Below are 14,301 nucleotides of genomic sequence, written 5' to 3' on the forward strand. Positions count from 1 at the left end.
TCGATACAACATGGCCTGGTTGACCAGCACTTCTCCAATTTTGATGAAGTCAAAAAATGGATCGATTTGTGGTTAGCCGACAAACCGGCCAATTATTTCCGCACAGGGATCCGTGAATTGCCAGATATAAAGGAAAAAGTTGTGACTAGCGATGGGCAATACTTTGAATATGAAATTTGTAACCATTTCTGCAGAATAAAGCATTAATTTAAAATAAAAAACGGAAAAAGTTATCGATACTCCTATTAAAAAAATCTTCATCGTAGTGTTATAACGTGGGCTAGATAGTTTCCTGTATTAGGGCATAGATGTAGTTTTACTCTCCTGTACTCGCGCGAAAAATCGTAACTGATATACTCACAGACTGTGCGTGTCTCTGTAATATTGTTATTACGTATTTTTATGCTTTATTGGTATTTATTTAAATAAAAAAATATAATTGAATGAAAAACTCCGAAAATATTTTTTCTTTAACTTCATTCAGTCTTAATAGATATTTTATTCAGCCACCTCATTGATTCTCGGTCTGTTAGACCGTATGCGCGAGTATGGGAGGATTGAAAAAAAAAATAAAATTGAAATTTGTACATAGTCGCACTAAAAAGGTGATATAATCTGAGATGGTAGAAAAATCAATGATTTTGTGTTGAATGATCAATCAGTGAAGTGATTTTGATGTGAAATCGTAAACAACTCAATTAAACTTCTGGGAATCATCTAACATGAACGTATATATATATATGAGAAAATTCCAAACTAGATGAGTGCGGTGCTTGATTACAATCGATTGAAAACGGAAAAGTCACAGGAGAGTTGTGCTCGAGACACGAGTGCATAATTGACGTAGGATTTCGTTAGGCTATCTATTGCATGCTGAGTTTGGATATGTTTGAAGAATTACATCGTCTTACTGTCGAACGTACACAGAAAAGCGGTGAAAATATGCAATTTTAATTCTATCATTCGTGGCCGTAATCATCCTTTAATACCGGCTAATTTGACTGCAGTTTTGATATCATTTGACTGCTAATGATATGCATTCTTTTTCTCTCTTAATTCTGCGTAGCTGCAAACATACATTCACCTCCTCACACACCCATACACAATGGATGATACTTACACGGATTACTCATATAAAAGCAATCGTGAAACTCTCCCCTATCAATAGATGCGAATGAACTGAAAAGTTTAAAGCCTCTATAATACATTACGTGCGTTCATTCGGTCCCTTATCAATTTCGAATGCGTTGAATGAACTTTTTAAGAGGTAGCGTTCCCCGTGAACACTGTTGTTTAATTACAGAACGATGAACATCTAATGAATTAAACGAAAACAATGGGTGGGTTATATCTATGATATAACCGCAAGGTTGACGTGGAATTACGATTGTCTTAGTAATCATTTGTTTGTAATGAATGAATGAAGCAATTTTAGAATTCAATTGAATTCAACATATTTGCCTTGTAGGTAAGGAATTTGAACAAATGCAATGTATCACCAATTCATACATTGTAATAAATTTTGTTCTTCGTTCAAATTCGACTTCAAATTCATGAAGCGTGGGGAAATTGGCATTGCCAATTCATGCAAGTCGGGGGTATTTTTGTTCCGATTGAAATGTGTTTACCCAATATACGTACTTTGGTACTCGCTTATCTTTGTGCAGACTAAAATATGTTTCCTTTACACTGTCTTCTAAACTTGGGAACCTGGGAAAATCGTGCAGACATTAGAGGCGAATGAACTTTCAAGTTTAAAGCAAGCAAAATTCATATGTGCTGTTAACTGAATTTCTACGCATACCATTTGATGATTAGGCAAAATCGATCAAACAATATGCGTTCGACGTACATGTCAAAATCGAAACTGAGTGCCAGAAGTTCATCAATTCATGCAAATTCGCTGTTCGAAGAAGTACGTACACTTGAGAGATGCAACCTTCAGAGTGAAATGTAAAATAAAATAATCGTTTGAAAATTCTTCCGTTCACATATTTTGTCCTAGGTATCAAACCAAACGTAAAAGGACTGTCATTCAATTTACTTGGAACGAAGAACATAATCTATCACAATGCATGCATGACATTACATGGCATTTATTCAATCTCTTTACTTAAAAAGTAAAGATATTGAATTCAATTAAATTCGGAAATTGTTTCACTCAATCAAGAATTTAATGAATACAAACAAATGATTGCTAAGCTAAGGTAGTCCCACGTAAACCTTGCGGTTATATCATAGATATAACCCACCCATTTTTTTTTTCTCAGCATTGAATTCAGTTATATAACGACAGCAGAGATAAAGGTGTGTATCAAATTCCAGATCAATCGATCGATAGGAAAGGGTTCAAATTTCTCTTGATGTGGGAAACCCCTACATATAAACATACAAGCATACTAACAATAGGTCATGCTCAATAAAAGTACAGTAGAACCCCGATTTTCCGCGGAATAGTCGGGCTAGGTCACCGCGTATAACGAAAATCGCGGATAACGCAATGAAGGGTTAAAAATGAGGTGTAAACACGAAAAAAGGTGTTTCAGCATGAAAACTATGTTTCGTCAATACAAAAAGCATTGAAATATCCATCTGTTAGGTCGTGTATACCAATGTTCAGATAATGTGAAAGTCATGACCAAAACAAAAGCGCAAGACCACTCAATGGCAAATTTCGGGAAAGTTTAAAGTTTTATTAGGCAACTCGCTTTCGCGGATAAACGAGGATCTACTGTATAGTATAAAAATTATATTTTTATGTTACTGTTTTTTTTTATTATTCCACATATTTACATTTCTATTCTATCAAATTCCGTTTAAAAATCCTATTCAAATTGAACGACAAAAGTGACACGTAGATCTGTGGCGATGAAGCACTTCTATATCTTCTATATGTGTAAATAAAAATGGATCGCCAAATCGCTCTATTTGTGCCGTCTTTATCTCTATTTATATAAAAAGCTCAAACTATGATACAATATACAAAACAACCAAACACATCTAGGATTGTTGTTACAACATAAAAAAATGAAAAATTCAACTCAGTCATGCAACCACAATGTGCCACAGCAAAGCGTGGCAGGATACAGCTAGCTTTTTTATATTTCTGTATCAAACATGCATTTCTGTATAAAATATTATATATAGTTTTCCTTGTAGAATCGTTGTTTTTAAATATAAAAGTTTTCAATATTGAATTCATTTTTTGAGTAAGATTTTATAACAGCGTTTTTAAAATGTTATTTTTCCTAAATGGGTCATTAATTTTCCAACAGCTTTGTCAAACATCATATTTTCATCAGACATCTACACTGAGAGGAAAATTTAGTATATATGACGATTTTTTTCGTAAATGTTACCAATTCGTTAGTCATTTTCTACCCTACTAATCATTGGTACATCTTACAAAAGGAAATTTGTAGGCATAATTTTTGTAGGATGGTGGGCATGTTGGCCCACCATTGGAACAACATCAGTGAAAACGTTGTTTTTTATTTGTAAGAGATAATGATAAGGGATAATGACATTATGTTGTTGATAATTAATTTTTATTTATAAAGCTGTCTTCAATCATACATTATCTTTTACACAGTAATTTCCTACATCCTACATTCTACATCTAAACATTGCTCGTGCAAATAGACAGATTTAATCGCAGCCTCGACCGAATCAATCTCATATGTTTTTTCAAACCCTCACTCATCAAGGTTTTGCTCCTTTTCTTGTAGCACATTTTCATCCTTTAGGACAGGAACAACTGATTAGTTGGCAGTTGATGGGACCAGATCGCAGTACATTTCATCCGCATTATTTGCTCTCCCGTTTCCTGATGTATGATTATGATTAGTTATAAATATGGATTTGTGATGAAACATATGTGATTACCTGAGATTTCTTTGTGTTGCATATGCTCAGTCTAATATACATTGAACATTCCACCAGTCAACTGTGCAATTTTAATCCAAGGTTAGAAGCTGAAAATTAAAAGAGAAAGGATTGTGTTGAAGTTTATTTTTATAAGATTCGGTCTATTAAGATTTCAATACAACGAATTGAACTTTTGTTTTCCCGCAGCGAAAACAAGTTCTCGATATCTTTGTGGTCGAGAATTTGTTTTCACCGAAGAGAAACAAAAGTTACATATATTTGAATCTATTAAAAACCAAAAAAAAACTTACCTTCGAATAGCTTTGTTTCCTCAGCCAAATTTGGCATGTGAAGATTTTAAGGGGCATGAAACGTTTCCATGGTCAATAGCCACTCCTCCCCCCTCTCTAAAGGGGAGAAGAGAGAGCGGCCTGTGCCCGAAAATAATCTGATATTATAATGATGAGTTTTGGTAGAAGTACTAGGATTTTTTTTAGTAAAAGGTAAATTCAACGGGGTCGATTAGAAGATCAATCAATGAATAGTTCTGCGATTGGACTTATGAACTTGCGCTTAGTGAGAAAACGTGAATGTTAATAACAAAAAACAAATTTTGGGCAGGACAAAGTTTGCCGGGTCAGCTAGTTTTCAATAAATTTTCTATTAGAATAAACCTTTTCCAATATCAAATGCTTCCATTTGAACATTTTTTTGCGAAAATACCTATTCTTAAATTCTCCTCCAAACTTCGACCGGAAAGCGAACGTTTTTACGTGGCAATGAAAACATCGCATTCCACCTAGTTTTCTAAGCACATCTCGTGCTGTCCATAAACATGAACCTATCTCGCTACTCTTTTATGAGGTTCTACTGCAATGCTGATGGTTCTGATTAAAATATTTTCGTACAGCCCTGCCTGGTTGCTGTTGCGCCATGCTTTAGTTGCTTATATTCCGTCTCACATCACCCTCCTGAACATCACCCAGAGCCATCGAACCCCAACCAGCAGCACGAGAATGAAATCCCAAATGAGAGAAAAAGAACTTGTCCAACTTTCCGCGATGCTTAATTACAGCCTGATTACCAACAAGGCTTCCCAGTCATGAAATGTCCACTACCGCGCGTTTCCATTTCATGAGAGTGCTGCAAAGCTAGCGACAAAAGCGACACTAAATTCTTATGGCCAACGATGACGCCTCACGGAGCCGCCCAGCCGTCCAGAGGTCCGCGCCATCGTCACAAAGAGAAAGTTTAAGTGTTATTTGCTCCAAAAACTTTGCAGCCGAAATCGTTGCTCCGATGCTGCAGCTTTCTGCCACTGATACTGCGCTACGAAACGGTCTGGAACGGTTTTCTCGGACTCGTCCATGGGATGACTTTTGATGCGCTAATTATTATCATCACGTACTGCGGGAGAGAACCGGTAGCACGGGAACGGACCCAGAGAAACTGTGAACTGTGACAGCTAGTAAAAACCGGCGTGGCAATAGTGTAGGGCGATAAGAGTTTTAATGGGTGTTGAATTTCGACCGAAAGGTCCCAGTGCGCGTAATTACAGGAGTTTTTCGCCACTTTGGAACAATTAGATGGAAATTTGAGCGAGAAACCGGACTGAAAGGAAAACTGCGAAACAAGTTCCGATAGATGGTCGAAAACTGCTCAGTGCATTCGAAGCATGAATTCCTAAAACCCTTCAGATGTTTTATGCCATAAAGTTCTACGCTTATTTGAGGATCGAGCCTGAAACTCCCGCGATAAAAAGCAGCGCCCACTGCAGCATTATTAACTCACAAAGACCCATATGGGGGCCGCACGGTACATCAAAGCAGATCACGCTCAACGCAAACGCAAGTTATTTTTTCCCTCGCCACAAGCCATCCGAAAGAACAGCGTAATAATGCGAGAAAGCTCATGGAGAGGAAAAACCTCATCATTCCACCAGACGAAACTCAAATTTGCCGTCCGGAGGCTGTGCGCGTGGGGACGACCTTTCATGGGGTAAAAACGAGGCACTCATTCACCGGGAGAAACAAACTGAAATGAAGTGCCATCGGAGGGCGCGTTTGAGGAGCCGTCGGCATTCCAGTAGAATGGGTTAAACTTGGAACTGGCTTTCGTCCACGAAATACGTAATTACGTATGCATTGCTTCGCCGGTTGTGTTGGACCAAAGAAACACCAAAAGGTTTGCACGTAGGAATGCTGTTTTTTTTCTTTCTCGTGCAATGTTTTCATAACCCTGTACTTTACGACCAGCGACACATGGCTAACCCATTCGAGGGTCGATTTTTTTGAGGAGCGTTCTTTTTAACTGCTCGAGTGTCGGATCCTGGCACAGCGTTGTTTTCCTCACAGCGTTAGATGTCGTAGGGTTGACAATACTGAAATGTGAATCTTATGGTTCAGATGAATTACGGTGCACATCGTAAACATTTGCAAACGAAGTGTAAGCGTAACGAGGCCTAAGCCACAGTCTTGGGGACATTTAGAAGTTTGCCTGCCAATATAGCCTTCTAGCATTTTATGAATGTAGTGTAGTAGATGATTTCCCTGTTGCATTAACTATCCGTGCGGATATATCAAAAGATTCAGTGTTTTTTGTAGGAATTGAAGAATTTTCTGAAAACATTGCCCATAAATTGTTCGCAGTATAAAGCGAGAAAAAAGTTCTTTTACAGACTGGAGGTTCCATGTCAAAATATATCTAACATCCCATGGAATCCCTTGTGTTTTCAGGGTTTGCATTGATTTTATCGTGGGTCCGATTCAGTGGATTACCAACATTTGTTGTTTTATTACAAAATATTTTTTTGTTTTCTGTCACTTATTAAACAATGTTTTATAGTATTAAACATACAATTTTTGTACCAAAAATGTTCAGCGCATGTAAAATAATAATTTTGATTCCTGAAAAGATGGTCCTGAAACGATCGGTCCTGGAAAAGCTTGAAAAATAATTGTCAAAACGAATAGAATTATCGTGGAGATCACTATTTTGATACTGACAGCACTTTGAGTAACGTTAAATATCATCCGATGAACGATGACTGCCAAAATAGACGAAAAACGAAACACAAATCAACCGTTTTGACTCATATTCCGAACAGACTAATATTCCGAACACTTCATTTTAAAATGTAAATTTACTGAATTTTGATGTTATAAAGAATTGAATAATGAAAACCTCGACATTCTTTGGGGTATACGCATCCGTATAATATAATTTACATCACTATTTGGGTTACTGTTTCCAGTTTATGTGCTAGAAAAGATAAGAGTATACTATAAATAGATGATCAAGTGATGTTTAATTTAGTAATCTTAATTATAATTTGTATTAAGGCAGCATTCTAGTCTAGAAATTTTAAGAAAAAAAACGAATGTTTTGCTTCATATTTCTGTAACTTAGGCATTCAAGAATATGCCCTAGAAAGGACTTATCGAAAATCCTATTATTTTTCGAGTTAGAGCCATTTTAGTGCTGCGGTATCCAACCTGGTACGGCCATAGAAATGAACTTCAAACGCGTTTTTCTCGAAACTAGTTTTCTCAAACTGGCGCACACGATATCTCAAATTCTACTCAACCGATCCATGTCGAATTTATATGTATAAAATCTGCAAGCACTCTTTCGCATAAACCTCTAAAAAATAATATTTGTTAAATTTTACTTTTTTTTTAAATCGGGAAACGTAAGAAAAACGGTTTAAACCGCATTTTGTTTTTCAAGGATCGCCATTTTGTCAAAAGACATGTTTTTGACTTGTCCGTGGTTCATGCGATAGTGGAATCTTTATTGATTCAGAATCTGATGGAGTTTTTTTTTTGTTTCAGATAACCAGAAGGGCTGGAATCGTGTACGCAATGGTACAACTTTTTTTTGAACCCTCTCACTTCATCAGCTTTTAACTATTCTAATTATGAATATTTTTTCGCTGTTCAATATTTGTTTTATTGTTAAAAGATAGACGAACAAATGATATAATGTACAGTAAAAATAATCCTTGTTTTAGCTCGAAAAAACGTCCGAAATTCGTGTCTCTACACTAGAATACCTCCTTAAAGTCGTGTACTGAATACGAATCAAGTTTCGACATAAGTATGACTCAAATTCCGAACAATAGATGTTAAAACACACTTTGTTTACGCTATTACAGAAATAGATCAATAAGTGGACTGAAAATACAGTGCTGTGCTGGAGCAACATTAGAAAAAGAACTAACATGATTTGTAAACACGTAACGTTCTGAATCATATTTCGGACAACATCATAGTTCGGACACTTGAAATGCTTAATGCACTGATGATTTAACCATCAAATTAACATCACAATTGCTTCTTTAGAGTAATCCCTTGGTTTCACTATCATTTTACATGAGAACTACATTTAAATGATAACATAATCGGCAGAAATCTTACAACACTACTCATTATCGTTTGTGTTTGACGTTTCCTTAGCATGAGCACGTAGAATTTACCCGTTCATAAATATTTAAATTTCTCCCGTGTTTCATCAGTTCTCATCATTGTTAAGTTAAGTTTACTGTGATTGCTTGGTAAGTGTTTCGCAGTTGACTTTAAAATATAATCGAGTGTAATGTAATTTTCGTCCAAAAAATTACAAAATAAAGTGTCCGAAATTTGAATTCAATCTGTCCGAAATTTGATTTAGTGTCCGAAGTTTGATTCTTATTCGCTTCATTTGAAAAGCATTTTATTCGATGATTTTTTTTATGTTTTCAACCAAATAGGTACCAAAGTAGAAAGCTTAGAAGCATATTAAACTAATTTATTAAAAATATCAACCAAATAATACCTGTGCATAAAGTTTAGATATGTTTTCTGCATCATATCCCTTAAGCGTCCGAAATATGATTCAGAACGGTATTTGTAGGCCCTTTCCTCACAAATCAAACCAACAAGAGTAACATTGATTTTTGTTATCAGGTTTTCAACATAAATGGTAATAACAAAACTTAATTTCTGAAGTAAATTTATTAAAAAGGTCGAAAGGACAAAACGTCTCCTTGCTGCAGCAAGAATGCATATCATTCTGGTAACGAAAAAAAACAGGAAGTGGGTTATATCTATGGTATAACCGCAAGGGTGACGTACGACTATCGTTGATTTAGAGATCATTTGTTTGAAGTTGAATCTGAATTCATTCTGAATGAATGAATATTTGGAGAACTTCGAAAACGAGAGCGTTACGTTGGAGGCACAAGTTTTTATGCATCCAATATTGGATACGGAATATCCTACTGATGGGGAAGAATAATCTTCAGAAGCTATCCTGTTAATTGCGATTGATTGAAAAATCACAAAACTAAATGTATTTGGTCACAGTGTTACATGGATAGAAAACATTAAAATGAACTCTTTCACATGAATGTAATTTTAAATTCCCAGAGGAACTGGCAGATTATTTTCAGTAACGATTAGATATTTCCACATTTTCCTCGATACTGGAAGCCCACCAGTGGTTAATGCTAACTCGATAACCATCTGTTAATAGCACTTGATTGAAACATATTTGGTCACAGTGTTACATGGATAGAAAACATTCAAATAAACTCTTTCACATGAATGTATTTTTAAATTCCTAGAGGAACTGGCAGATTATTTTCCGGATCTTCCTCGATGCTGAACGGCATCCAAACGGAAAGAATTCCGTGCGTGTATGTGTATGTGTAGCGGCTGCTTCGATGGTCACCTTCTCTTCTCCTGAAGGATCGGCTTCTCTGTGCTCCCTCAAAGTTTCAAACAAACTGCTTTTCAGGGCAGATCTCGATCCTTCGCCGTCTAGCATGTTGTCTTGTCGATGTCCTCACGAAAAATGAATGCGTCTCACCACCAGGATATTGCTTAAGTATGCTTTTTTTGCGTTATTGAATCGAGAGAAGGCGTGGTTTACGATGGCAATTTGGAAGGCAAACTAGAGGGGAATGAACTCTCTGAGCTCGGAACTTTCGGCGACAGAGCAATAATCGATTGCGGGCGCATACAATATTGGATACGGAAATATCCTACTGATGGAGAAGAATAATCTTCAGAAGCTGTCCTGTTAATTGTGATTGATTGAAAAATCACATTTTTTTTTATTTGGTCACAGTGTTACATGGATAGAAAACATTAAAATAAACTAAAAAGATATTTCCACATTTTTCTCGATACTGGAAGCCCACCAGTGGTTAATGCTAACTCGATAACCATCTGTTAATGGCACTTGATTGAAAAATATTTGGTCACAGTGTTATATGGATAGAAAACATCGAAATAAACTCTTTCACATGAATGTATTTTTAAATTCCCAGAGGAACTGGCAGATTATTTTCCGGATCTTTCTCGATGCTGAACGGCATCCAAACAGAAAGAATTCCGCGCGTGTATGTGTGTGTGTGTAGCGGCTGCTTCGAGATCTTCCCGGGGAACCGTTTGTGGCATCACTCTCCTCCTGATGGATTCCCTTCTGGCCAGGTGTACAAACAATCTCTTGGTGACACCGTTCATCCGCGCTTTCATGATAAATGAAGAGCTTCACCACAACAGCGACAACATGCTCCAATCGCTGTTCAATTAGAACTGAGTGGATTTCCAAGCGGCGCTCGCTTATATACCGATTGGTGATTTCAATAGCCTGTTTTGAAAGCAAATTTAAGACTATTGAAACAAGTTTTTGGATCAGAAAGTAACAAGTATAGAACGCGTAGACATTTTATCTTTCGAATGAAGTGTTTATCATACCATTTCGTTCAGTTGTTGAGGAGCTATTAACGCTCAAAATCTCGGTCTCCGGCGTAACGCTTTCGTTTTCGAAACATTGATTTTACACCCCGGTATAGAAATGAAAGACGTAGTCCTACGTCAAAAAATCCGGCAATCGCAGAGATGCTGCTGGGAAACCCGCCGTTTTGTCATCCACCGAATAGCTAGAGGCCGCTGCAGGTCATTCAATCTGTGAAGAGATACTTTAAATCAACGTGGTCCATTACGCCAAAAATCTGGATAAAGCCGCAATATTTCAATCCGGAATACCATCACGAGTACAGGTGCTACATTTCTGGAATTGACATCCTACCAGTGCCGAAAATATTAACGTTCACAACATTCAAATACGGCGAATTTCAGCCTGCCTTTTATTAATAACCTACTGCTCAAGCGAGAGTCGATAAATATGGAACAACAATATCAATGAACACCAGTGGAATGAACAGCAACATCAGCTTGCCATGAAATTCATTTTTTCATTTGCATCTTTATTTTGGTTATGATATTCGTAACGTCGAAATTGAAGATCATTGCGTGTTAGTGAAAATCAAAGCATTAAATTCAATGTTAACCAATTGAGAGTGGAATCGATAACACAAAATTCTTATTTATGGCGACTTCGGCAATGGAATGTATAGTATAACTCTTGCTCTGTTTTATGAATATACTCCCGATTGGCCGGAAATGTCATACACTCCCAATTAGATGGGCAATGGGTGACAATACAGACGAGTGACGAACCAGCCAAAAAGTGTTGACTAAGTGACTAATGACTAATACAGTATAAAAAAGGGACGGAACGCTCAACGCCGTTCAGCGCTAAACCTCACTCAGCCGCTCAACACCACACAACGGTCAACGCTCAACGATAACTAATGTTGTCTTATCCGGATTCCTGGTTCTTTCTTTTTTTGACGTTGGACTACGTCTAACCGGAAGATATAGGGGGTGAAATGAAAATCTAGGCACTGAACAAGTAGGAAAAAATGCAAGATTTGGAACGCTTATAACTCGAGCATTTCTCAATAGAGCGCAAAGGTTTTTGCATCAATTGATAGGAAATATATCTACGCATCTATCATAACAAATAACATTTCATTTTTCTTGAGATAAATAATTGAATAATTGTGAAATATCAAGCATTGTCCAAATGTACTATGTGCCCATTTTTAATTGGTCCATTTTGTGCTCCTCAAATCGTACCGACCAAAACGGGCAACCAGAGCAGCAGCGAAATATAATGAAGCACGATTGGAAAGGAAAAAGAAAAAATATGAACGAAACATTGGTCGCAGTCTCACACATGCGTAATTCTCGAGCCAGCCAGTCAGCTTAAAAATCCCCGCTCCGCTGCCGTAACGATCATTCTCATCCAAACCGTACACCACATCGTTTCGCATCACATCACATCAACAAACCAACACAAGCAGCCATGGTTGGATATGGCAAAGGAGGAGAAGTGAAGGGAATGGCAAAATCCCGCTCGAACTGTGTTGGTTTGGAGTTCCCCGCAAGGGTAGCTAGGCCGAGCGCGTTAGTACCAGTGCACCAGTCCACCTAGCCGGCGTTATATAGTTTCGGCCGCCGAAGTGATCGAATTGACTGGCAAAGCTGCTCGCGACGATAAGAAAACCTGCATTCAGAACAGACCACATTCAGTTCGGTGGACATCAAGACAACAACAGGCAGTTGCAGAGAGTGGCAAACTCAATCGCAAAACGGCAGCGAGTAGCAGAAGAAAAACGTTTGTTCTTTATACAAACTGCTTTGGTGGCAAATCCAGAACAAGGTGGCATCGATGGCGTTCGAAAAGTTTTTTTTTTTCAAAACCACGAGTACTAAGTTTTCTAAATCAGAACCGTTCCATAAAACACGGCGCTTATCAGGGCCATTAAACCTTCAAAAAAAGAGTTTACGAAATACAGTTCAATGCTTTCTAAACCAATATCCAAAATAATAATAAAACACAAATTGATTTTTTCATAATTTGTTTGCCAGGATCTGATGAGTATGTGAATTTGGCAGTTGTTCTGAGCTTATTGATAGTTGGGGACTTTCCTGATTATTCAATTTTCACCAATTCTTAAATTGTTTCCAGATTGAAAGTACAGTGATTTACGATTAGTTCGACATTTAGCTAATTGGACGGACATGTAATGCTACATATTTAGTTGGACATTTTTGTAAACATAGAGATCCAAATTATGACCCCACATTGAAAGTCGACGCTGTACCACTGTCATCGCAAATGTTCAATTACAGGTTAAAATCGCCTCCAATGCGACACTGAGTGGTGGTAATGCGACGTGCCATTAAATGTAATTTACTGTACAACATGTCACAAGCTGGATGGGAAGAAATTTTCCAACTGTGAAAGCTGTGGCGAGTGGCAAACGCAATCGCTAAACAGGAAGGTTTAGTCGAACAAGATGGGGATATCGAGTGATAACAAAACAATAAACTCTTTAGATTAAAGATGATTTTGTTTTGAGAAACTTGTGTCGGAATGAACCTGCTTTAGCACCTTATGATGTAGATAGCATATGACTCCTTATCTTCCTTCTTGTCGGGTTCCGAGATATTCTTCTGCGCCGTGCCGAACTTTTTGGCGGCTTTTCCACTATTCCACTATTCTTCGGTGCCTTCGTGTTTGTTAGAAACAACTGCATGTGAATCCAACGAGCGAACAAATCGTAATGAATGTATTTTTCTTTTCTTTCTTTCTTTGTTTTTAAGAGGCTTTAAACTTTGCAGTTCATTCGCCTCTAATGTATTTTTTTGCCATCGCTGCCTTTTAACGCTCATTCGTTCGTCTCGGTGGAATCGCCCCTTTGGCTGAGTCTGCCGATTTGTCTCTATCCTGTAAGCGTGTACCGCTAAAGTACAAAAGGTGCGGATCCGCTGAAAAATATATCATTCTCTTTCAAACCGTAAATCAGAGTGGTTGTATGGCATCGTTTCACATCGAAACGCATTAACGGATTGGTGCCGGAGCACCAGTTTGCCTAATAGCGGTTATAGAATTTCGGCCGCCGGAGTGCTCGAGTTGGCTTGCAAAGCTGCTCACGACAATAAGAAAACCCACCTACAGAACAGAGCACATTCGGTTCGGTGGCAACAACTAGTTTCAGCGAGTGGCAAACGCAATCGCAAAACAGCAGCAGGTAGAAGCAGGAAAAAGTTTGTTTATACAGACTGCTATGGTGGCAAAACCAGCCACCGTAAAACACGGCGCTTTTCAGGGCCATTAAACCTTTTAAAGGAGAGTTATTAAAAGTTATTCACAATACCAATGCATTCTAAAGTGACATAATATGACGTATAATATGAACTGATTTATTTTGTTTATGCTTGTTTTTGAACTTATTGGTAATTGGGGTGTTTTAAATTAATCATTCAGTTTTCACAAATCCATGCATGGTTCCTGAATTGAAAGTGGCTTCAAATTACAACACATTGTATGCAGGATGGCATTCACGAATTTTCTCGGTAGCAAGAACTGCTTTCTTTGGTTGATAACTGATGTTGAAAATTGACTGAGGTTACATCTGCATTGTATAGAAATGAGAAATGAGCTGAGGACCACTATGCATTCCCCATCATAGCCATCAATTTGATTGTACGATATGTGCATCCGCCAAAAGATGACCGGCGTTGAACATTTAAC

General features: G+C 37.5%; 1 long non-coding RNA gene across 1 annotated transcript; it reads right to left on the reverse strand.

Annotated features, from left to right (window-relative positions):
* Positions 1–3,565: 3,565 nt before the first annotated feature.
* Positions 3,566–5,566, reverse strand: LOC129770779 (uncharacterized). Its single transcript, XR_008742193.1, has 3 exons — positions 4,179–5,566; positions 3,886–3,974; positions 3,566–3,826 (listed from the first exon to the last, which is right to left on the reverse strand). It is a non-coding gene; the product is annotated as an uncharacterized LOC129770779 (long non-coding RNA).
* Between the last annotated feature and the right edge of the window lie 8,735 nt (positions 5,567–14,301).

This window comes from Toxorhynchites rutilus, chromosome 2 (assembly GCF_029784135.1).
Source record: "Toxorhynchites rutilus septentrionalis strain SRP chromosome 2, ASM2978413v1, whole genome shotgun sequence".
NCBI lineage: Eukaryota > Metazoa > Arthropoda > Insecta > Diptera > Culicidae > Toxorhynchites > Toxorhynchites rutilus.